At 41.4% G+C, this 27107-nt stretch overlaps 1 protein-coding gene across 3 annotated transcripts in view; it reads right to left on the reverse strand.

Annotated features, from left to right (window-relative positions):
- The window catches only part of plxnb1b (plexin b1b), a 116603-nt gene that overhangs the window by 40972 nt on the left and 48524 nt on the right, over positions 1-27107 (reverse strand). Inside the window, exon 1 of one of the 3 annotated variants that reach the window (XM_029776302.1) lies at positions 24887-25498. The exons of the other annotated variants lie outside the window; for them this stretch is intronic. The gene's annotated coding sequence lies outside the window, so the exon portion shown is untranslated. Of the gene's footprint in view, positions 1-24886; positions 25499-27107 lie in introns of those variants that run through there. 3 annotated transcript variants of the gene reach the window in all.

Consider the following 27107-nt stretch of genomic DNA (forward strand, 5'->3'; position numbering starts at 1 on the left):
TCAAAACGTATTTGAAAGATTTCAAATTAGATAGAAATGACAGAACCATCTTCAATACCAACTGAGACTATTCGTGTTATTCAAAATGCATATAACCAAGGAACATCCAAGACTGTCTCAGCCTGATTGCCCTCTAGAAAAGACTCAACCCTGTATATTAAAAAAATAGGAAAAGGAACTGAAGATGGACATCTCAGTGGAAGACTGGGACAATATATGCAGAACACAACATTCTGTTCTTCTACAAACTCAAGAACATGGAGGAAGTTTAGTTGGAAAATCGAAACGTTTTTTTTTTTTTAATCACTCCTAGAATCAAAAGCCAACAGTTAGGCACACAGCAGCCATGCTGGCGGCTGTGTGGCCATGTAGATGCCAACCACACATGTTTTTGGGGAATGTCAGAAGATGTTTTGAGATAATGTCTGCTTAGTGTTAAAAGATGTCCTGGGATATGAAGCCCCTAGAACTTGCCATGTAATGTATCCTGGCAATATTCCAGAGAATGTGATGGGAAGTGATAGATATCGCCCGAGTGGTGCAGCGGTCTAAGGCACTGCATCTCAGTGCTAGAGGTGTCACTACAGACCCTGGTTCAATCCCGGGCTGTATCACAACTGGCCGTGATCGGGAGTCCCATAGGGCGCTACACAATTGGCCCAGCGTCGTCCGGGTTAGGGGAGGGTTTGGCCGGGGTAGGCCGTCATTGTAAATAAGAATTTGTTCTTAACCGACTTGCCTAGTTAAATAAAAAATACAAATATTTTAAAAAACTGGTATAAAGTGGAAGCCTCAAAATCTAAAGAATGGCAAAGTATAATCCAATACATCTTTAATTTTGGAAAGCTTGACATACAGCGCCTTCAGAAAGTATTCATATCCCTTGACTTTCCACATTTTGTTGTGTTACAGCGTGAATTTAAAATGGATTGAGATTGTGTCACTGGCCTAATATCAAAGAGGTATTATGTTTTCACTTTTTTTTTATTAAACATGAAAAACCTGAAATGCCTTAATAAGTATTCAACCACTTTATTACGGCAAGCCTAAATAAGTTAAGGAATACACATTTGCTGAACAAGCAACTTATTAAGTTGCATGGGACTCAGTCTGTGTGCAATAATAGAGTTTAACATGATTTTTGAATTACTCTCTCATCTCTGTACCCCACACATACAGATAAATGTAAGGTTCCTCAGTTAAGCTGCAAATTTCAAAAACAGATTCAACCACAAAGACCAGGGAGGTTTTCAAATTACTTGCAAAGAAGGTCACCTATTGGTAGATGAGTTTAAAAAAACAGACATTTAATATCCCTTTGAGCATGGTGAAGCTATTAATTACACTTTGGATGTTGTATCAATACACCCAGTCACTACAAAGACACAGGTGTCCCTCCGGGCTCAGTTGCTGGGGAAGGTGGAAACGCTCACGGGTTTCACCATGAGACCAATGGTGACTTTAAAACAGGTAGAGTTTAATGGCTGTGATGGGGGAAATAACTAAGGATGGATCAACAACATTTCGTTTAGTATTGTGGAGTAACTACAATGACAGAGCGCAAAGAACGCAAGCCTGTACAAAATAAAAATATTCCAAAACATGCATCCTGTTTGCAATAAGGCACTAAAGTATATTGAACAAAAATATAAAAACGCAACATGCAACAATTTCAACGATTTTATTGAGTTACAGTTCATAAGGAAATCAGTCAATTGAAATAAATTCATTAGGCCCTAATCTATTGATTTCACATGACTGGGCAGGGGCGCAGCCATTGGTGGGCCTGGGAGGGCATAGGCCCACCCACTGGGGAGCCAGGCCCAGCCAATCAGAATGAGTCTTTCCCCACAAAAGGGCTTTATTACAGACAGAAATACTCCTCAATTTCATCAGCTATCCGGGTGGCTGGCCTCATCCTGCAGGTGAATGAGCCCGGATGTGGAGGTCCTGGGCTGGCATGGTTACACGTGGTCTGCGGTTGTGAGGCCGGTTGGACGTACTGCCAAATTCTCTAAAACGACATTGGAGGCAGCTTATGGTAGAGAAATTAACATTAAATTATCTGGCAACCGCTCAAGCGGACATTCCTGCAGTCAGCATGCCAAATTGTACGCTGCTTCAAAACTTGAGACATCCATGACATTGTGTTGTGTGACAAAACTGCACATTTTAGAGTGGCCTTTGATTGTCCCCAGCACAAGGGGCCCCTGTGTAATGATCATGCTGTTTAATCATCTTCTTGATATGCCACACCTTTCAGGTAGATGGGTTACCTTGGCAAAGGATAAATGCTCACTAACAGGGATGTAAACAAATTTGTGCACAAAAATTTGAGAGAAAATAAGCTTTTTGTGCATACGGAACATTTCTGGGATCTTTTATTTCAGCTCATGAAACATGGGAGCAACACTTTACAAGTTGCGTTTTTATTTTTCTTCAGTATTAAAACAGCAAAAATGTGGCAAAGAAATTAACTTTGTCCTGCATACCAAGCATTATGTTTGGGACAAATCCAACAACACATCTCTGAGTAACACTTCATATTTTCAAGCGTGGTGGTGGCTGCATCATTTTATAGGTATGCTTGTCATCAGCAAGGACTACGGAGTTATTTAGGATAAAAATAAAACGGAATAGAGCGAAGCACAGGTAAAATTCTAGAGGAAAACCTGGTTCAGTCTGCTTTCCAACAGACACAGTGAGACAAATGCACCTTTCAGCAGAACAATAACCTAAAACAAGGCCAGGTATACACTGGAGTTGCTTACCAAGACGACATTGAATGTTCCCGAGTGGCCTAGTTACAGTTTTGACTTAAAATTGGCTTGAAAATCTTTGGGAAGACTTGAAAATGGCTGTCCAGCAATGATCAACAACCAACTTGACAGAGCTTGAAGAATTTTCAAAAGAATAATGTGCAAATATTGTACAATCCAGGTGTGCAAAGCTATATATTATTATGCACCTACTTTATAGCAACTGCTGTTTGTTTCTGTTGATACTCTATATTGTCCAATTTGTAAGTCGCTCTGGATAAGAGCGTCTGCTAAATGACTTAAATGTAAATGTAAATGTTTTTGCTGTATTGTTTTGAAAAAGACTAAGCAGAGAAAATAGAAATGATTTAACATCATATTTGAACCCAGATAGGGGAGAGTGGGGTAAAATCGAGCCACCCTTGTTTCTAGGAAGCCATACACAAAATGTATCATTTGATCACATATTAATGAAGATGTCATCATTTCATGGTCTGTGAAAGAAGAAATCACATGGAAAAAGTGGTAAGCAAGTAAGGTCCAAAAAACAGATTTTCACCAAGTCAAATGAATTTATTGTTTTTCAGAATTCTTGTATCTAAACCAAAGTAGATCACTTTGTTCTATACATCAGTTGGGGTCTCGATAACCTTCAATATGAGGTCCTAAAGAGAGCATTAAAGTGCATCCTTGTAGCTGTGTGGGCTAATATAGTTAAAAGGTTTACCCTGGGGTAAGTTAAGCCAATGGCCATGGAGTAAGTTGAGGCAAAGGTTGAGCAAATGTAAGTGTTTTCTTCTTAAGTGTAATTGCAAGGCATTATCACTGTGATATGAGGTAACAAACATGGGCTGGCCCATGTTAAAAGTGTTTAAATGATTAAAAGAAAAAAAAGAGCTTTGTGATTGTGTTGACCTGTGTTTGGGAAATAAAGATAGACATGGTTTTTAAAAAAAGGTACAGTAGTGGTAATATTTCATTCAGTAGAGAAATGTGTAAGCTCCTAACTTACCCTGTCCCGTGGCTCGACTTGACCCATACTCGGGTTAAGTTGTGCCAAGAGACCACTTTTTTTTTGACAAGCTATGTTTTCAAAACTAATGTTTTGATGAATTCAGATTTTCCAGTGATACACAACATCCTGAAATATATGTAGATATCTTTGTTAAAAAGAATACCATATTTCCATTGATGGAGTGATGCTGAATGTACAAAAGTGGATCAACTTACCCCACTCTCCCCTACGTTTGTGAGCATGTCACGACTCTTCCCTATACTAACCCTGCCTCGCAAGAAGGATTGCTAACCCTGAGAACGCTGCAGCCCCAGAGCCTAGGGCAGCCCCGCCAGGAATGACATGTTAACTCCGTGAAAGACTATAGCAACAAACAGTGTTTCTCCCATTTCCTCCATGACCACCGGATTCTGGGGGTCGCATGTAATACCATCGCGGGTCATGGTGAATTTGGCACAGCCCAGTTACGTGGTTGTCACTTTGAATGATGGCAAAAATATTGCAGGCCTGTGCGTTCACGGTCCAAGAGCAACAGTTGGGTCAGTTCAACGTCTGTTAATCCTTTTTTTCCTTTTCTTTACTCCCTTCCCTCAAACTTATTTTCGGAAATAAAGCTGCCAGAAAACGTACGGCACACTGGCTTCTCACTCCACTTCGTCCTGTTTGACTTGGAAATTATTTCCTTTTCCCGAAGCAATAATCCAATCAGGCTAAACTTCATTCAGAGTTTTTTTTTATATACGAGAAAGGGCGAATGGAGCGGTGATTCAATTCTTGTAGTCGGATCTCCAAATTCGATTTTGCCTCCAGGGGAAGTCGTTGTTTTTTGGGGGCGCTTTAGCCGGCAGGTTAGGTATCACTGTGAAAGGAGAGCGGGGAGGAAATGTGTGCTTGTAATTGGTTTATCTGTTATGTAATGTTTCTTTCACCTCAGAGTAATGGAGTATTCCTTTTCCCCTCTGTCTCTTTACTGATTGGAGTGGACACAGAAGCTAATGCACTGGATTCCTATGGTCAAGCTGTGCAGACTGAACAGAGTATACAGTGTCTAGGCCTACTGTCAAAGTAAAGCTGCGGAACAAGCCTGTTTGTGTAGAGCCTAAATGTGTGGCCAATGTATATGCTTATTTGTGTTTGTGAGATATAGCCTTACTAGCCTACATGGGTTTTCAATTGACCTATACAGGTTCTCATTGGCTGTACTGCCCTTGGATTTGGAGAGGTCACCATGGATACAGACTAGGTTTTCAGGGATTGGGGTCTGGCTTTTCAGGTATACTGTAGGTACAGAACTCAAGGAGGTCAACTGGTCTGGGCCTAGCCAAGCAACCAGACGACTACGGAGCATTCCTGGGAGGCCATCATCTGTTTACTGGAGTCGACTCCCACACACAACCACCATCTCATTCAAATCAAGCCCAAGTCAGTCACTCAGACACACACACACACACACACAGAGAGAGAAAAAGGGACAAAAAAGATATAGGACAATTGAAGGGAAGAATGAGGGAGAGAAAGAGCGAGAGAGGAAAAGAGCGAGACAGACCCAGAGAAATCACCACAAACAAGTGCTCGCACGCCTCAGTGCTCCCTGAGAACTGATGGAATGTGACTAATGATAATAAGCCACAAATGGGGGGGATAAAAAGAGAGAGAGAGAGAGCCATTAATTACAGGGCTTGCCCATATTTCCCATGCAACACCCACTCATTCAAAGACCGGGGGAGAGAGGTAAGAATGGAGCAGGAGAAGTGGACTCCCACCCCATCCCATTTCACACCCACACTCGCACACCCTTGCCTTTGCTCGACAGAAAATCGGGACAAAAATCAGGTCTGCAGAGTGCACACGGCCTTCTGCGGTCAGTCACTTCCTAACATCAACAAAGAGCGTTTACAAAAGATGCTTTAGAGCCCATGTTCAATTACACAAACACTGGCGTCGATGTACCCTCCCCCATCCCACCCCTTTTCACAGTGCAACTGTTACAGCACACACAGAGAACCCTGTGATATACAAACACCTTAAACCATTTGTGGAAGCTCGTAAAGGCTAGCCGACGAGGGTCAGTACAAATGTACGCCATTGTGCTTTAAATAAGCAAAAGCATCAAGTGGCGTGAGTGGGGAAATTACGACAACGTTAGTCAGCCTTAGCTTATCACCAAACATGTGTCTGATCACGCCCCTGTATGTTTTCATTAGGATATATCAGAGGGTGATATGTACGGCTTCCATTTCAGAGGGAGCAAACGTTTATGGGTGCGACTAAAGGATCGTGAGTGACTGGCATGTCAACCCAACCCCCTAAACCCGGGAGACCCCTAATGAGGGTCCAAAAAGCAGTTAAAAATGTCCTTCTACTTTGAGAGTATTTTGTGTAGATTGTTGACAAAAAAAATACATTTAAATCAATATTAATCCCACTTTATAACATAAAAATGTTGATAAAAGTCAAGGGCAGCAGCTAATGGGAATCCATAATAAATACAAATACTTTCTGAAGTCACTGTACGAGTTTCTTTGACACTGTCATTGGTGAGGTACTGCATACGGCAGGTCCAGAATCTGGTGTCTCACACCCAAGAATCCCAAAGTATGTTGAATGGGAAGGGATAAGTTGCTTGTAAAAAACTAAAAGTACAGGGCATGGTGGAGCACCATTTGGGGGAGTGTCACAAATCACTTTCTTGAACTTCCAGCTTTGTTTTTTTGAACCATCTGGGGGTGTATCCGGATGATCTTCTTGGCCCAAAAAACAAATCTGGAAGTTCAAGCTCTGTAAAATTGGTTGTTGATCATTGCTAGACAGCCATTTTCAGGTCTTGCCATAGATTTTCAAGCAGATATAAGTCAAAACTGTAACAAAGCCACTCAGGAACATTCCCTCTCTTCTTGGTAAGCAACTCCAGTGTAGATTTTGCCTTGTGTTTTAGGTTATTGTCCTGTTGAAAAGTGAATTCATCTCCCAGTGGCTGGTGAAAAGCAGACACCCAGGTTTTCCTCTAGGATTTTGCCTATGCTTAGCTCCATTCCATTTATTTTTTATTATGAAAAACTGCACAGTCCTTAACTATTACAAGCATACCTATAACATGATGCAGCCACCACTATGCTTGAAAAGATGGAGAGTTGTACTCAGTAATGTGTTGTATTAGATTTGCCCCAAACATAACACTTTGTATTCAGGACAAAAAGTGAATTGCTTTGCAACATTTATTGCAGAATTACTTTAGTGCCTTGTTGCAAACAGGACATATGTTTAGGAATATTTGTATTCTGTACAGGCTTCCTTCTTTTCACTTTGTCAATTAGGTGAGTATTGTAGAGTAACTACAATGTTGTTGATCCATCCTCAGTTTTCTCCTAACACAGCCATTAAACTCTGTTTTAAAGTCACCAATGGCCGCATGGTGAAATTCCTGAGCGGTTTTCTTCCTCTCCAGCAACTGAGTTAGGAAGGACGCATGTATCTTTGTAGTTACTGGTTGTGTATTTTTACCCATTAACCAATAGGTGCCCTTCATTGCGAGGTATTGGAAAACCTCAGTGGTCTTTGTGGTTGAATCTGTGTTTGAAATTCACTGCTCGAATGAGGGACCTAACAGATAATTGTATGTGTTGGGTACATAGATGAGGTAGTCATTACAAAAAAATCATGTTAAAACACCATAATGGTACAGAGTGAGACCATGAAACTTATGAGACTTGTTAAGAAATGTTTTACTCCTGAACTTATTTAGGTTTGCCATAACAAAAGGGTTGAATACTTAGACTCAAGACATTTCAGGTTTTCATTTTTAGTAAATTTGTAAAAAAACATTTTTAAACATAAATCCACTTTGACATTATGGGGTATTTATTGTGTGTAGGCCAGTCGAATTTAATACATTTTAAATTCAGGCTGTAACACAACAAAATGTGGAAAAAGTCAAGTGGTATGAATACTTTATGAAGGCACTGTATCTGTGACAGCACACACCTAGCCACTGGGCAGCAGTATCTAAACTCAGCAAAAAAAAGAAACGTCCCTTTTCAGGACCCTGTCTTTCAAAGATAATTCGTAAAAATCCAAATAACTTCACAGATCTTCATTGCAAAGGGTTTAAACACTGTTTCCCATGCTTGTCCAATGAACCATAAACAATGAATGAAAATGCACCTGTGGAACGGTCGTTAAAACACTAACAGCTTACAGACGTAGGCAATTAAGGTCACAGTTATGAAAACGTAGGACACTAAAGAGGCCTTTCTACTGACTTTGAAAAACATCAAAAGAAAGATGTCCAGGGTCCCTACTCATCTGCGTGAACGTGCCTTAGGCATGCTGCAAGGAGGCATGATGACTGCATATGTGGCCAGGGCAATAAATTGCAATGTCCTTACTGTGAGACGCCTAAGACAGCGCTACAGGGAGACAGGATGGACAGCTGATCATCCTTGCAGTGGCAGACCACGTGTAACAACACCTGCACAGGATCGGTACATCCGAACATCACACCAACGGGACAGGTACAAGATGGCAACAACTGCCCGAGTTACACCAGGAAAGCACAATCCCTCCATCAGTGCTCAGACTATCTGCAATAGGCTGAGAGAGGCTACCTGAGGGCTTGTAGGCCTGTTGTAAGGCACATCCTCACCAGACATCACTGGCAACAACGTCACCTATGGGCACAAACCCACCGTCACTGGACCAGACAGGACTGGCAAAAATGTCTCTTCACTGATGAGTCGTGGTTTTGTCTCACCAGGGGTGATGGTCGGATTTGCGTTTATCGTCGAAGGAATGAGCGTTACACCGAGGCCTGTACTCTGGAGCGGGATCGATTTGGAGGTGGAGGGTCCGTCATGGTCTGGGGCGGTGTGTCACAGCATCATCGGACTGAACTTGTTGTCATTGAAGGCAATCTCAACGCTGTGCGTTACAGGGAAGACATCCTCCTCCCTCATGTGGTACCCTTCCTGCATGCTCATCCTGACATGACCCTCCAGCATGACAATGCCACCAGCCATACTGCTCGTTCTGTGCGTGATTTCCTGCAAGACAGGAATGTCAGTGTTATGCCATGGCCAGCGAAGAGCCCGGATCTCAAACCCATTGAGCACGTCTGGGACCTGTTGGATCGGAGGGTGAGGGCTAGGGCCATTCCCCCCCAGAAATGTCTGGGAACTTGCAGGTGCCTTGGTGGAAGAGTGGGGTAACATCTCACAGCAAGAACTAGCAAATCTGGTGCAGTCCATGAGGAGGAGATACACTGCAGTACTTAATGCAGCTGGTGGCCACACCAGATATTGACTGTTACTTTTGATTTTGACCCTCCCTTTGTTCAGGGACACATTATTCCATTTATGTTAGTCACATGTCTGTGGAACTTGTTCAGTTTATGTCTCAGTTGTTGAATCTTATGATCACACAAATATTTACACATGTTAAGTTTGCTGAAAATAAACGCAGTTGACAGTGAGAGGACGTTTCTTTTTTTGCTGAGTTTATTATGATAATAAATGTTTTCATTATTACTCATGAGTTGAATCTTTGAAAGGCCATGTTTATTCCTAACGTAATTGCCCAGGTGTTAACTTGCATAACTTGTATGATGTCGGTGCTTGTGAGAGAAGTACTGTATCACATCCGGCCATGAATGGGAGTCCCATAGGGCGGTGCACAATTGGCCCAGCGTTGTCTGGGTTAGGCCGGGGCAGGCCGTCATTGTAAATAATAATTTGTTTAACTGACTTGCCTAGTTAAATAAAAATAAACTAGACTGCTCTGTGTCCAGTTAGTTCAAGTAGCCTTTATTTATCAGTGTGCTTCAAACATTTTCTTCTAAGACTCTGAACTGAGTCATGTTACAGTTTGTAATATGTTACAATCAACGCCTGCCAAAATCTTTAAAAAGTTGGCCACAGATTATGTTACAGGCACATTATTTATTTTCTGCATCAGACTTGACTCTTCTTCCAAAACTCTCTTGAAAGGGCTGAGTAGAGTTTCACTGTTTGTTTAATTTATGATATTGAATTGTTACTCACCATCAGTCCCTCTTTATAAAGACACTATTTGAGCCCTTTCACTCTGAGCAAGTCATAACATTACAGAGATAGCCTTTCAAGTGTTATTGATAGTCTACAGATTGTCAGAGTCCCTGTGTGTATTTCTTTTATTTGGTACAAGTCGTTTCTTGGCTTCTGCCCCAGCCTTTCCAGACGGAGTTGGGTCGCAATACAAGTAGTGCCCCACGAATTACTGTTCCCCAGCCTGTCAGTTGGCCTGACCGCTTGCCTGGCTAGTTATTTATAGAGAACAATGGCTGCTGAACTGAAGAGAACACATTCCTCCTCGGCAGCTCAGTTGATTAACTTTCTGATAGGGAGATTACTGCGTGTGTGTTCTTCCGGAAAGTTATTCTCTACTGGTACAAGACTTCAAAAATGACCGTATTTAAAAAAATTAGCCCCTTTTAGGGAGAAGTTTGTTCTCACACTCTTTTGGTCATGTTCCACTGCTCTGGGGGAAGAGAAACTTGTCACTAGGAGAGGGGACGGAAGTTCCCATGGCTATTAAACTTTATGGCCCCTGAGGAGGAGTGACTCCTGTGTGAGGGAGGCTGATGAGTTGTCAGAGGGATGGATATCCGGAAGACAGTGGCTTGGTTGAGGGGGATCCACCTTCCTTCAAGGGGACAGATATTGGCGTGACATATGAGAACTTTGATCAAACTACTCCCTCTGTCTGTGTTGCGCTCACAACAGTTAATGTTAAAACTAAGGAGCTCAGATGGTCCTTTCTCTGAAAACTTACTTCTAAAGCAACTAAACAAACGTTACTCTGTAAACTTGTGAATTTGAGATCTAGAAATAAAAAAATTTTAAAGGAGTAATTGTGGGGACACAGAGGAACTAATGTATACCCTGTGAAAGTAACCACTTCTTCCGTTTTACTTCCAAATGACGTCCCCTAATCTTTTGAATCATCAAATTCGTGAAAACACGGTCATTTAAGGTGCGCTATATACCAAATTAAATGTTTTGATTAATTTACTTCGGCAAGATGCGCTACATTTTTTCCCATTAAATACCATTTAAAAAAAGGCTACTTCCTGGAATACCGACGAGTCACTTGCATAGCATATAGACGCCAACAGCTGCCAGGAAGCTATGAAGTGTAGACCTAAAACTCATGCGAGTTTAACAACACTCAAATAGAGACAGGTGGATGTCATTGCAATGTATTCAAAAGGATCTACTGTTTTCACACCTTAACAAGCGTGTCGGATGATTCATCTATGATTTAGCTGAGATTTCTCTCTTTTGTGGAAACACACACACACACACACCCACCCAACTCTTCTACCCCAAGTTCTGACATTGTTTGGGTATGAGTTGGTGCATTCCAGGGCTTTAGCTGACCAGCCAGCTGTCGCCATAGAAATTACCAGAGTCTAGGGGTTTTATAACAGTAGAAGTTAAAACACAAGAACTTAGAAAGGCCACTAAGTTCCTGTCTCTCTGAATTCATCTGCACCATATTAGCTGCTGTCACAGTCCTAAAATATGTGATTAGTTCATGTTCATCAAGCAAACATGCATGTGGAGAGATGGTGGAGGTGAGTCTATAACAGTTCCAGTTATACTGTAGGGTTGTCAGGAAAAGTCCATGTGATTGTGTGTGAGTGTATAACTGTGTGTGTGTGGGGGGGGCTATAGTATTGTTTGAGGAGGATCACGCCATGTGAAAACGTGTGTACATGCATGGGATGGAGTGTACAACGTGTGTGAGTCAGGGTTTCGTTAGCCAGTAATAGTTGGCTTTTGGCCTATAACAAATTTCAAAAGCCGATAAATAAAATTGGTAACGGCCAATTGTCCAGAAGATTAAAAAATTCTTCATTGTGAAATAATGCTTTTTAGCCTATTACTTGATGTAAATACAGTACATTTGACTGGTCAATGCCCATCAGTCTGCAGGTAAATTTGCATTATTTAGTGGAATTAAATTGGCGCGTATAGGCTAGAGTACATTCGTTAAGCATCTTATTTATCACACGCCTACAGCATACGGATACAGAGCCTTTGAGCGGAAACTGTCAGACAGCGCTAGATGCTGCAGCATCTCAAACCACAATTTAAGACAGACATCAGCGCGCCTGACAAACCACTTTACTATGAACTGGAGGCAGTAAAAAAATATACTTAATTATTTTAAACTTCAATGTTTTAATACATATGAGGCATGTCTTAACTTGCTTAAAAGTATCCTACTAGAATCTCCTCCCTTTCTAAATCTCTAACGGATATTTTCATCTCTGTCACATGAAACCGTTCGCATGTGAGGTGCCCTTTTAAAAATGGTGTTTTTCCACTAATTGCTTTATGGAAGGAACATTCGCGCGTAGCCTACTGCCTTGTGAGCATTGCTGCGCTTATAATTTGAATAAATAATATTTCATCAACATGTTAAGCTAAACGTTCTCATCTGTTGCATCAGACTCATTGCTTTTTAATGTTTTTTTTTTAATGTAGCCTAGGCCTACTGGTTGTATGAATTTGGGATCCATCTTCCCACAACGGTCCCATAGTCTGTTTGGAATAGGCTATTTCCTTCTCGACAAACTGACCAATATAATAGGTAAACTTTTCTACTATGGGGTATAGTAGATTGACAGGCTAGTGGTTTTGCTGTTCGTTACTCGTCTTGCTGGCTGAGGAAAAGTAAAATGTTGACTGTTATTCAAACATCTTCAAAGTGCACAATATAATTGGGAAAGAAGGACACACATCGACTTGCATGTTCTGTTAATGTTAATTACCATAATCAAAATGTGATTTCTGTCATCCTGCGCACCGTGGGAAAACGCCCTAATCATGTTACTCACCCAATGCCTATGGGTCCGGACAGATTTCTAAAATGTCTGGTAAATTAAAAATGCCCAGTGCCGCATTTTCCTAACTGAAACCCTGGTGTGAGTGTATAATTCCATTATTTAGGGTGGTCACCGCTGGTGGCAGCTGTCCAGAGGGGACAGTCATCCTGCCACAGTACAATAGTAGGGTGGGGAACATTGACAGCAGGGCCAAGACCTCAAAAAGAGATACAGAAATAAAACACTGAGCGCAACCCTGTCATTAGACACTAAGATCCTGGATGTGTCTGAAATGGCACCCTATGACCTATATAGTACACTACTTTTGAACAGGGACCACATAGGGTTCTGTTCAAAAGCTGTGCATTAGTATATAGGGATTAGGGTGCAACTTCAGACACACATATACTTCATCCCTTTCATTAGATACTAAGACCCTGTGCTCCTAGACTGCATTTAACTGCTTACAGGTCTGACCAGTTCAAATGACGTAGGCCTCAATAGTTCAAAAGGCCCCCAAAGAGTGATAATGGAACACTTTTGGTCAGATAGGGGAGGGCAGACAGAATGTGGAGGAAGGAACAAAAGCAAATCATTAAAACAGGGATAGAGATTTTTCATCATGTACTACAAAGTGACCTGGGGGAAAAACAATGGCTGAAAAGGTATTAACAGAGAGAGCGAGAGGTAAAAGACAGTCAAAGCCACAGAATGAGACACGGAGAAACAGACTATTCAAATGGTCCAGTCATCATGCGGTCATATTACCACATACATAACATGTACAAGTACACTCAATCTACCATCTCACCGGTGTGAAACTTCACTACTGCCAAATGAAAACTGCCAGTGTGCAATACCAATAGGTGGCACTATAACATGTTCACCATAGGAGAGTTTATAGCGTGCCATATAAGGAAGTCTTGGAGGTTCCAGTGTAGTGAATGGTACTGCTTTTGTATGGCAGTTAGGTTGTGTTTGGTATTAGCGCAGCCTATTATGATATTGGCTTGCTTTGTAACAGAGCTCTAACAGGCGTTTGAGAAGTCAAAAGAAGGTCGTACCAGCAATGCCATAGTACAGGTATTCCCAAACTGGGGTCGCGCAATGCCGTTGGGGGTACGCCAAAGAAACATTTTAAAAATATATATTTTAATTTTATTCACATTTTCAAACAGTCCATTTATATTTTCCAACAGGGCTATACATTTGGGTTAGATTATTTTTCTTCTCACCTGAGTAGTCTCGTTTCACCGCCAAAAATAAAATTAAACCATCTAGTGTTCAGCGAAATAACAATGTCAAATACAGGTAGCCTAGTCAAATAATTAACATCAAATTACATTAATCATTACTCTCTCGCAGGAATTCCACTAACGATCCGTATGAAGCCAAACGTAGCTGCTGCTCATTCCGTTTTCTCGAAAATTGATAAATGGTTAAAAAAAAGTAAGGCCTGCGTCCATAGAGACACATACCGGCAGTACTGCTACTACCAGCACTACACCTGCACTTGTCGACGACAAGTTGTTCTGTTTCCACGAGCACATCCAATGCTAGCATCAGTAATTCTACATTTGTTGCTAACCCAGCTAGCATGGAAACTGACCGTTGTGAATCTGACGCATCGAGTAGAGCTACTGCCCCCTTACCCGGGAAAGCACCGAACAACTGACGGGGACGTTGGGCCATTGAAGAGCCACAAATGTGATAACTACATTGATTTGGGGTTCACTTATATTGGGAGTAGTGCCTTTCCTCAGCCACAGTGTGTTGTACGTGCAAAAGTACTATCTTCACTCTTGCGCAGACATTTAGAAACAAAACATGGCAATTTGAAAAATAAACCACGGGAGTTTTTTGAGCGAGAATTAAGATGACTTTCGAGTAGTAAGACATGTATAAAAGCAACAGATACCATTTATAAGAAGGGGCTAGAAGCGTCTTATATGGTGAGCTACCGAGTGGCTAGGACAGGCAAGCCCCATACTATTGTGGAGGACCTCATTCTTCCTCCTGCCGCGGATATGGTTGAGACAATGCCGGGGAAAAGGCCAAAAAATACTATACAGACAATGACTTCATCAAACAACACTGTTTCACGACGCATCAGTGACATGGCAGGAGATGTTTTGAAACAAATTACTGCTTCGCATACAAGCCAGTGAACTCAATGGGTTACAGCTGGATGAGTCAACAGACGTGGCGGGCCTGGCACAGCTCCTGGTATATGTCCGTTACGTTTATGGGGGGGTCAATTAAGGAAGACATCCTTTTCTGCAAACCAGGACAACAGGAGAGGATATTTTTTAAGTACTGGACAGCTTTGTGACATCAAATGGACTTTGGTGGTCAAGATGTGTTGGTATCTGTACTGATGGTGCAAAAGCAAGCCATGACAGGGGGACATAGTGGAGTGGTAACGAGCGTGCAAGCAGTTGCTCCCGACGCCACTTGGGTACACTGCAGCATCCACCGAGAGGCTCTTGCTGCCAAAGGAATGCCTGACAGCTTGAAAGATGTTTTGAAAATGGTTAACTTTGTTAAAGAAAGGCCCCTGAACTCTCGTGTATTTTCTGCGCTATGCAATGATATGGCAGCGACCATGTAACGCTTTTAAAATAGAGTTTTTTCAAAATTGAGAGACGAGATTAAAGTTCTTTACTGACCATTATTTTCACTTGTCTGACCGCTTGCATGGCCTATCTGGGTGATGTTTTTTCTCGTCTGAATGATTTGAATCTAGGATTACAGGGACTCTCTGCAACTATATTCAATGTGTGGGACAAAATTGAGGCTATGATTAAGAAGTTGGAGCTCCTCTCTGTCTGCATTAACAAGGACAACACACAGGTCTTTCCATCATTGTATGATTTTTTGTGTGCAAATGAACAAGCTTACAGACAATGTCAAATGTGATATAGTGAAGCACCTGAGTAAGTTTGGTGCACAATTACGCGAGTACTTTCCCGAAACAGATTACACAAACTGGATTCGTTATCCCTTTCATGCCCTGCCTCCAGTCCACTTACCGATATCTGAACAAGAGAGCCTCATCAAAATTGCAACAAGTGGTTCTGTGAAAATGTAATTTAAATCAGAAGCCACTGCCAGATTTCTGGATTGGGCTGCGCTCAGAGTATCCTGCCTTAGCAAATCGTGCTGTTAAGACACTGATGCCCTTTGCAACCATGTACCTATGTGAGAGTGGATACTCAGCCCTCACTTGCATGAAAACTAAATACAGGCACAGACTGTGTGGGAAATGATTTAAGACAGAGACTCTCTCTAATACAACCCAACATTGCAGAGTTATGTGCATCCTTATTCACAATTTTCAATGAACAAATAAGGTTTTAAATGTAAGATGGTTAAATAAAGAGCAAAATTATTGATTATTATCATAATATTATTATTTGTGCCCTGGTCCTATAAAAGCTCTTTGTCACTTCCCCAAGAGCCGGATTGTGACAAAAACTCACAATCATTCTTATGTTTAATAAATGTATTGTATAGTGTGTGTGTGTGTGTGTGTGTGTGTGTGGCAGGCTTACAATGATAGCAAAGAACAACATTTGAGAGTGTGCTGACCCTGGTGCTTGAGGGGGTACACAGCTGGAGGTTGAATGTTTGAAGGGGCACATGACTATAAAAAGTTTGGGAACCACTGCCATAGTAGAATGGACATTTGCTTAGCAATTTTACTCATCTAAAATAATATTACAAATATTACTGTAGGTCTGCTTCATTCACTTTTATAGGTAGAAATGGCGATTGAAGCAGACCTACAATAATACCATTTAAAAAAATAAAAAAATACAGGCTTTTTAGCTTTTTAACTATTTATTTCATATTCCTACTCTTCAAGGTCTCTACTAACAGGAATGGTGCAATTTTAATCTCTCACCAACTTAATTCCTGCCTTTTATCCCATATCTTTGGTCACTGATTTTGAGTTTTCTTTAAAGCCCACTGAGTGGGCAAAGTTAGTGCCACAATACTTTTTTGCAGCAACCCAAAAGGATACATATTATGCTAATTAATGCAGGATGGCTGGGGGAGTTGACCGATAAAAGTTCATGTGAAGATTTTTTTTCATATCCACTTCTAAATCCATTGTCAAAATATGCTCTACCAGCCAGTTGTGAATAGGGTTAAAGGGTTATTGGACAAGTTCAAGTAATCCCTTACCGTTTCAGTCGGTTTTCTTCCTTTTGGTGTCTAATGAACACGACTCAGGTCTGCGTGTGAGAGGCTAGGTGGTTCCACTACTGGAACAATACATAAAAAATGTCTGCCATCTTTTATTCTGGCAAGTAGGTTGTGGACGGACACACTGTACCAGTTTGCTGGTGATTACTATGAGTAGCCCACCACTCCCCGACAGGAGTAAGGGGGGGGTGTACCACTGTGTCAGCAGTACACATGCACGCACACACACAGTTCGCAGGACGTGCTTGGACCAGGCAGGGGAATTTCCACACTAACACACACACACACACACACACCTGAGCTAGACAGCCTTTGTAAACATCTCACCAATAGGCCTGTTCTGCAGAGGGCACACAATCATCAGTACAAGAGATCACTCGTCAGACACCTCAACAGATAACCCATTGATAAATACCCGTTTATGGCCTATACAGTAATACCATATCAACTCATGTGTCTCAGAGTGTGGTGAGTTACAGTAAGGTGTGATTTCTAGTCCCAACATGCACAGGCATTATGACACACAGATCCAGGACAAAGTCTACTGGGTAGGACTATTGTATTCTTCCAGGATGAACAGAGTGAAAGAATCCCAAAAATACAGTGTGTGTGTGTGTGTGTGTGTGTGTGTGTGTGTGTGTGTGTGTGTGTGTGTGCGCGCGCGCGTGTGTTTATTCATATGTTTGTGTGTTTTCATGGAGCAAATGCTTTCGGAGTGAAATTACAGCTTGGGTTTTTACATGCCGATTATGGGAGGGAGAAATATGTGCACATTCTCGGAAAGAATGTGCTACCGTCGCTGACATGGGGGGAGAAGCTGGAAAAAGTTAGTACATTTTTTTTCTCTGGTCATTTTCATCACAACAGAACATACCAGCCACTGTAGCAATATGACCAACTACGGAAGAGACCAAGTACCAGCTATAAGTGGAGGCTAACGTTTAGCAGTTAGCGGCTAATGCGTCATGCTAACATTAGTTTGGCCCTAAATGCAGGGCATTCTAATCATTTTTCAGGAATATAGCGACAACACCAACCACAGCTTGGCTTGAAATAGTATTCTTTACATCAACAAAAGGGGAAAAAAATTGCCATTACGCTAACAGTCCTATGGAGCTTATGTACAGTACACATAGTACTCAACGAATGGCTATGAACGTGTGTGACTTTCTAAACCAGAAATATCTACTTGAATATGGAAATGGATATATGAGTTAAGACAAATCCTAACTTGATGCACGCTGATAACTTTTCACACAAACACAACAAGCATTATTTAGCATTCCACCATCTCCCTGTGCATTTAAACATTTATTCATGAATGTGTAGAGTCCTTGAATAAATTAAATCGAAGCCTGATAGTTATTTTGAGATTCACGGGGAGATACTCTTTGATGATGGTTGAAAGGCTTTGTGGGGCGGTGTGATGAGAGAGAGCTCTTTGTGAGACCGCCTGTTGTCCACGCACACACAAACACACACCGCTTGAAAGGCCTCCTGTAGGCCTACTCCATTCAACTGAACCCACAAGATTGATGCGCATACATACATACACATATACATACATATACACACATATATATATATATATATATGTGTGTATAACACAGATCGCACAAACTGTACCAAACCAGGTAACTTAACACCCATGGATGCACACACAAACGCCAACCGACCCATCACACACACAACCCATCGCAGATCGCACACACTCCTCTCCAGTCTTGGCATTAATGCTGGCTCAGGGTTTTTTCCGAGGGTTGCGTTTCATCTAGGTCCTTGACTACTAACTTGGATTGATCGGAGATCTTCATCATGTCAAAGTACTGTGTGTTTGATGCAGTAAGTAAATGACGGAGCAAAGCTCTCAGAACTCTGTATACATACAGTATGCATGAATCAACCCCTATGAGAATGGACCTCAGATAGCAGACAAGGAGCACACACACACACACACACACACACACACACACACACACACACACACACACACACACACACACACCCCCCTTCCTTCCTTTGATGGCTTATTAACCAACTGGGACACTATGGAGGAAGGGAGGTATGCATTGCTCTCCTGCCCCTATTCATCAAACGTCTCAGAGTAGTGCTGATCCAAGATCCGTTTAGCCTTTCCGATCATATTTAATAAGAGGGGAGACCTCATCCCAGACCAGCACTACAAGGGGTGTAAAAGTGTACGTTTAAGAGTAGGCTATATAAAAATATCAATCATCATCCTGAAAACAGGAGAGTGAGTGAGAGAAACCTGGGTGAGAGTACGAGTACTGCTAAGTGGGTGTGTGAGTGAGCGAGAGAGGAAGAGTGAGAGCACCAGACAGACAGGGAGAGCGCCAGAGCACCAGGCCAGCTGCGAAGTGTGGGATGGGGACTGGGAAAATGGAGTGAATGAGGGACAGCCCTGGAAAGAAACACAAATACTTTTCCTTCTCTCTCCAGCAGCAGCACGGGGCAGGCAACGGCTCTGCCTCTGACACAGCAGGAAAAACAAGCAGTTATTTATAACGTCTGGGAAAGGGGACAACAACAAGCCAGAGGACAGATGGATGTACAGAGGACTGGAAAGGCCAGAGGAGTGACTCACGAGAGGGGCTGAGAAAAGAGACTAAAAAATCTGATTAATATAGAGAGAGCCAACTAATTCAATTTCTAATATCTCAGTTAACAAAATACTATAGTGCCCGATTCACACTGGCTGGCCTGGTTATACATCCACTATAGCTACTGGAAGCGTGCTGGAGAGGACAATGTGAAAAGAAAATAGCTGAGCCAGCACAGCGTGGTTAAGGTCTATAATTTTGTTGAAATGTAAAATGTTTTGAAGAGCTTCTGAAGAGATTTACTAGCTCCTCTTAGTCACCACAGTTGATCTATAACAATCAGTCTGCGAAGTCAGTGACGGTTTAACAGGTGAGGTTAGGTATTTCCAGACTGTAGCATTACAGTCAGAGACCACCAAAGACCACTAGGGGGCACACACACACACACACACACACACACACACACACAATAATATGCATGATCCAGCCCTTAAGGCAAATATTACACACTCTGTTATGCCACACCAAAGAACATACAGTCCAAGGTGATGAATTACAGGCACACACACGCACACTTAGCTTTCACACACACTAAGTCACACTGTGGATCAACACACCAACACAAGTCCCAGATGCTCTCCCCCTCTCATGACTCAGAAGACCAGGAAATGAAACATGGAACAGACAGAATAACAAACTGACAGTGACGGAGCAAAAGAAAGCACGGGCCAGAGATATTACAGTACACAATATGTTACAGGGCACCACTAACTAAAGAGCTGCTGGGTTAACATTTACTCCCCTACGCTTTCATGCTTAAGCCAAAGTGGTGTCCATATTTAGCACGTTAGCATTGAAAGGTAGGGGTGGGCAGTATACCGTATACCAGGGTATTTCAAAATAACCTCGGTATGATTTTCCAATACCGTAAACACAGTTTAAGAAATTTGAATATTTATACTATTTAAATAAATACCTGCAGTCAACTTGTGCACTAGGTAATAGATAACGGACCGAAAGTTTACCGCTACTAGTTTCCGAAAACAGCTGTTTTGTGTGTGCTGCAAACTGCGTTTTGAGATACTTGCAGCGCTTTATGAGCTGGGTTGTCTGTCTTAGTAGTAAATGTTTGACTGCGCTCGTCAGCATATACATACCATCCTTAATTGGGATTCTTTAGTATTTTGTTGGCATTCTGGTAAGTGTAGATTTTGGGGGCTTTTTTCCCACCATAAAAATACAATTAAAAAAAAAGTGACCCTTATGTGCTATAGGGGTAAAATTGTATATCACAGGAAGGCACGGTAATCTGGATACCGCCCAATCCTATCAAAAGGCTACCATTAGCGATTTTACATTAGCGATTATTCAGTCTATTCATTGTCTTTTTTCACGCCAGTAATACCAAATGTGACGTTGGCACATTCCACTTCATAACATATGGCTACAAAGCGTGATTAGGGGAATTAGTTTACTGAGGGTCCTTCAACCCATTTTCATGTGACTCAAATATACTTTGACACGCTTGGATTTGCTTGGAACAAGGCAGACTGTAAAGGAGCTATGCTAAAGGATTACATGCACACACAGACAGAGAAGCAGTTCTGAACCACTGAACAACTGGTCCATACATTTTCGACCAACCGTGGACCAACCCATCCCCCTTTGGAAAAACCAATGGACTAATCCTCTTTTCAGGGTTGTGTTGTACAGAAGTCTTTTCATAATCAAATCAAAAGTTTATTGGTCACGTACAAAGTTGTGCAGATGTTAACGCAGGTGCAGCGTTAATGCTTACGTTTCTAGCTACAACGGTGCAGCAATATCTAGCAATAGAATAACAATACGCACAATCCACTTTTTTTGAAGAACAAGAAATTTAAAACATATCGGAAAGAGCAATATCAGAACGAACAAACGTCAAGAGTCCGGAATATAAATATATAGTGCCTTCAGAAAGTACTCATACCCCTTGACTTATTCCACATTTTGTTGTGTTACAGCCTGAATTCAAAATGGATAAAAAAAAATTCTCACCCATCTACACACAATACCCCATAATGACGACGTGAAAACATGTTTAGACATTTTTGCTAGATTTACTGAAAATGAAATTACAGAAATGTCTAATTTAACACCCACGGACGGACGCACACACCAACCAACCCAGCACACATACAGTGTACAACAAGTGTTTAACAGGATGTTTGAATGACTACCTCGTCTCTGTACCCCACACATAAAGATAATTGTAAAGGTCCCTTAGTCGAGCAGTGAATTTCAAACAGATTCAACCACAAAGACCAGGGAAGTTTTCCAATGCCTCTCAAAGAAGGGCATATAGATGGAAGATGGATAAACATTTTAAATTATACATTGAATATCCCTTTGAGCATGGTGAAGTTATTACTTAAACTTTGGATGGTGTATCAATATACCCAGTCACTACAAAGATACAGGCGTCCTTCCTAACTCAGTTGCTGGAGAGGAAAGAAACCCCTCAGCGATTTCACCATGAGGCCAATGGTCACTTTAAAACAGTTCGAGTTCAATGGCTGTGTTAGGAGAAAACTGAGGATGGATCAAGAACTTTGTAGTTACTCCACAATACTAACCTAATTGACAGAGTGAAAAGAAGGAAGCTTGTATAGAAAAAAAATATTCCAAAACATGCATCCTGTTTGCAACAAGGCACTAAAGTAATAATGCAAAAAATGTGGCAAAGCAATTAACGTTTAGGCCTGAATACAAAGTGTTATGTTACGTTTGGGGTAAATCGAATACAAAAGCTGAAGAACATACACACATCCAGGTACTTTTTGCTGGTGCTGGAGTTGTAGGTGAATTCATGGCAAATAAAAATGCTGCACATTGCTGCTCATGCTCACATGTGATTTTGTTTCGACCCTTAGGTCTTCATCAGGCATGGATGCGTTGTTATAATTTCCAAATCCAATACAACACATTGAGTATCACTCTCCATATTGTCAAGCATAGTAGTGGCTGCATCATGTTATGGGTATGCTTGGAACTGGGGAGTTTTTCCAGGATAAAAGATAGATTCATTCCGTTTAAGGACAGGCAAAATCCTAGGAGGGAAGACCTGGTCCAGTCTGCTTTCCACCAGACACTGGGAGATGAATTCACCTTTAAGCAGGACAATAAAACAAGGGAAAATCTACACTGGAGTTGCTTACCATGAAGACAGTGAATGTTCCTGAGTAGCCGAGTTACAGCTGACTTAAATCTGCATGAAAATCTATGGCATGACCTGAAAATGGTTGCCTAGCAGTGATCAACAACCAATTTCACAGAGCTTGAAGAATGTTGCACAATCCAGGTGTAGAAAGCTCTTAGAAACGTACCCAGAAAGACTCACAGCTGTAATTGCTGTCAAATTCTAACATTTATTGACTCAGGAGGTTGAATACTCATCTAAATCAAGAAATGTGTTTAATTTTTCATAAATGTTTTAAACATGTGAGAATCTTTCTTACACTTTGACATTTCCGAGTATTTTAATTCCACTTTGTAACAACAAAATGTGGAAAAAGTCAAGGTGTGTGAATACTTTCTGAAGGCATTGTACATATGTATTTATATTCCAGACTCTGACATTGCTCCTTCTGATATTTCTTAATTCCTTTATTTTTATTTTTGGTATTCATGTGTATTGTTTTGTACTGTTAGGTATTACTGCACTGTTGGAGCTAGAAACATAAGCATTTTGCTGCACCTGCGATAACCTCTGCAAATTCTGTGTACTCAACCAATAAAATGTGATGAGCACATTTTTACTCCTTAAGTTATTTAAGAGAATACTTGACTCAAGACATTTCAGCTTTTCATTTTTTATTAATTTGTAGTAAAAACTAAATAACAATAATTCCACTTTGACATTATGGGGTATTGTGTGTAGGCCAGTGTCAATTACTTGTTGCCCCTTTTTCTCCTGAATTTTGTGATTTCCAATTGGTAGTTACAGTCTTGTCCCATCGCTATAACTCCATTACGGACTCGGGAGAGGCGAAGGTTGCGAGCCATGCGTCCTCCAAAACACAACCCTGCCAAGCCGCACTGCATCTTGACACACTGCTCGCTTAACCCGGAAGCCAGCCGCACCAGTGTGTCGGTGGAAACACCGTACAACTGGCGACCATGTCAGCGTGCATGCGCCCGGCCCGCCACAGGAGTCGCAAGAGCGCGATGGGACAAGGACATCCTGACCGGCCAAACCCTCCCCTAACCCGGACGTTGCTGGGCCAATTGTGCGCCGCTTCATGGGTCTCCCAGTCACAGCCAGCTGCGACACAGCCCAGAATTAAACCCGGGTCTGTAGTGACGCCTCAAGCACTGCAATAGTGCCTTAGACCACTGCAGCATTCGGGAGGCCCCACAAAATCTAAATTTAATCAATTTTAAATTCAGGCTGTACCACATTTGAAAAAAGTCAAGGGGTGTGAATACTTTCTGAAGGCACTGTGTGTGCGTGCGTGTGCGTATATATATATATATATATATATATATATATATATATATATATATATATATATATATATATATATATATATATATATATATATATATATATATAAATGGTGTGTACAGACAGTATATGAATAGAAAATGTGTGTTCAACAGTAGTTATATAAATGACTAGAACACAGTATAAACATATAAAGTGGGTAAAACAGTATGTAACATGATTAAAGTGACAATTCCTGCAATTCTTCATTTTGCCATGTAATAAGCATTTCGCAGCACCTGCTATAACATCTGTTAAACTGTGTACGCGACCAATAAACTTTGATTTGATTTTGATATAGCGAGAGAGTGACCGCTGTCTAGGCCCCCCACACTGAATGATGCGTGTGTAAAACACACCTGTTAACAAAGAGCCCCTTTGTGCTGTTGTGCCCATACGTCGCTTTTCCATAACATAAACATAAATCACAGGGTGTGGGGTGCTTACTGTGCCCAGCGAGCAGCAGTGCATAAACTCCCAGGGGTGAAAATGATGCCGTAAAATAGTAGGGGGCCAGAGCCACTGTAGCAGCAGAAACAGTGGTTACTACCTGCCGTAGGCTGTTGAGAGATGAGGACTGGGTCGTATTCATTAGGGCACACTGTTGCACAACAGACAACGAAATGAGCGTTTCTTATTGGAAAAGTTGAGGTAGTCCCTCCCTGCTTCAGTCCGTTTTCTTCTGTTTGGTGCCTAATCAATACAACCCAGGGAAAAGACATGGGATGCATCTAGATGGTCTACAATGGCTTCCTATCCTCGACTTCTTCACCTCCCACGGACTGAGATGATAATGTTTTGAAAAAGGTATCCGACCATAACATATAAATAAACACAAACAAAGTGAAGAGGTAATAGTGTGTGTGTGTGGGCGTCATCTTTTTTCTCCAATGAAATCCAATCAGATAACACAGGATTGTACAGCGATATACAATAAAGGATGCCTACCAGGATATAGTGTTCACCTGTTCAGCTCTTTCACATCAGTGCAGATGAAGGAAAAGAGGCGAGGAGATGAAGCCACTTTAAAACTATTGAGATGCAGCCCTGTAGAGAAAAAGAAGTGTTTACTGTAGCTCAAGTTTGTCTTTATTAAGACAGGCCGCTGAAACAAGTTGGCCGATAAAGAGAGCAAAGAAACTGGTCACTTGCAAAATACTTAATCTCAAATTCAGTATGAGATTTATTTTTATTGTTTAAAAAGTAACCTTTATTTAACTAGGCAAGTCCATTAAGAACAAATTCTTATTTACAATGATGACCTACACCGACAGTCAGTGTGATATTGAAATAGACAGAAATAACACTAGGGGCTCTGTTTTAACAAACCTAAAGCAATGGTAAATCTTAGAGCTATAGATTCAGAGGTGTGTCAAATATTTTTGCTATTTTCATAACCGGAATTATGGGCGCAGTAGCTAGCAGTGGAGCAAAAGCGCTAGGTTTTGAATAAACACGTTTTAGGTGTGTCGAGGCTTGATCCCTCACTGGTCAATCAGAATGTGCTCCATAGCGTAATACACTGAGTGCACAAAACATTAGGAACACCTTCCTAATTTTGAGTTGCACCCCTTTTGCCCTTAGGACAGCCTCAATTCACTGGGGCATGGACTCTACAAGGTGCTGACAATATTCCACAGGGATGCTGGTGGACTATTCTTGATACAGTTGAGCGTGAAAAACCAGGGGCGTTGCAGTTCTTGACACACTCAAACCGGTGTGCCTCGCACCTACTACCATACCCCGTTCAAAGCCACAAATCTTTTGTCTTGCCCATTCACCCTCTGAATGGCACACATACCCAATCCATGTCTCAATTGCCTCAAGGCTTAAAAATCCTTCTTTAACTTGTCTCCTCCCCTTCATCTACACTGATTGAAGTGGATTCAACAAGTGACATCAATAAGGGATCATAGCTTTCACCTGGATTCACCTGGTCAGTCTATGTCATGGAAAGAGCAGGTGTTCCAAATCTTTGGTACACTCAGTGTGTGTGGTTGCTTTAAGTTGTGTTTACAGTCTTATGTATTGTGTCGTCAACTCCAATTTAAATGTTAGTCCGTTATAGCCTAGTTTGTTGAATAGCCTAAGAAACCAAATAATAAAACGTATGTAGGCCTTGCCCATCTTTTGATAAATATGTTGAACATGTTTGTAGTTCTCATTGTAAGAAGCCTAAATGCATGGCTTCAATATGGAAATGTATTGTTAAACATAGCATTCACACTGATATAGGGGCTAGGCCTACTGTAAATTGCATTATGTCTCTGAGCCACGAACATGCCAAACGTTGTCAATAAGCAAGATTAAATTCACAAAAAAAAATGGGCCTTAAAAAGAGTGAATAATTGTAATCAATTCCAGCCCGCAAATAGATCAAAGTCAAACAAATCAAATTTACATGAAGACATTTTGAAAATAAATGTGGTAGTTGTGTACCAGTTATATGACTGGACAAAGACAACCACCAAAATAACAATATCCATGAAGAAACCCTCAAATCTCTTCAGTATAAACCAATGCATCTACTCACTAGGTTACAGAACTGTGTGTGTTTCTCTCCAGCGTACATACAGGGCACATGGGGATAAATGTTGACCTTAACACATTCCCATTTATTCCCCCAAAGGACTCTTCGCCTGGGTCTGCGAAATGCCACGGATTCCTGGAGCTTTGGATCACTAGCCTGGGGCTCTCTGGAGCTCTCTCCCTGGCTGGATGGTGCACCGGTCTCTCTAAAGGCTTCCGCATGTTTCGGTTCAGCTGGCACCTAGCCAAACTCGGCTAGGCGAACCAAACGAGTGTGCTCGCATACCTTCCACCTTCGCTTGAAAAAAAAGCAGCAATAGTAGCCAGAATTAATCTAAGGTAACTCAATAAATCTGTCATTCATTTGGACTTTTTTATTTTTATTTTTTTTAAACAGAGGAGATCTTAGTTGCGCAATTTTACTAACTAGGATGTTTGGTGCAGTATTTCTCAAGTGAAAACATATGCATGAAACAAGGCATCTATCGTTGAATGACAAACGACTTCATTGAGGAATCCCTACTGTTGATCAATCACCAACGAAGAGGCGTGGACGTAGGGTTCCGAACTTTAGCTTGACTCGAGAAAAAAAAAATGTGCGCACGAACAGCTGGTGTTGCCATAAGATATGGACAAACCG

This window comes from Salmo trutta, chromosome 14 (assembly GCF_901001165.1).
Source record: "Salmo trutta chromosome 14, fSalTru1.1, whole genome shotgun sequence".
NCBI lineage: Eukaryota > Metazoa > Chordata > Actinopteri > Salmoniformes > Salmonidae > Salmo > Salmo trutta.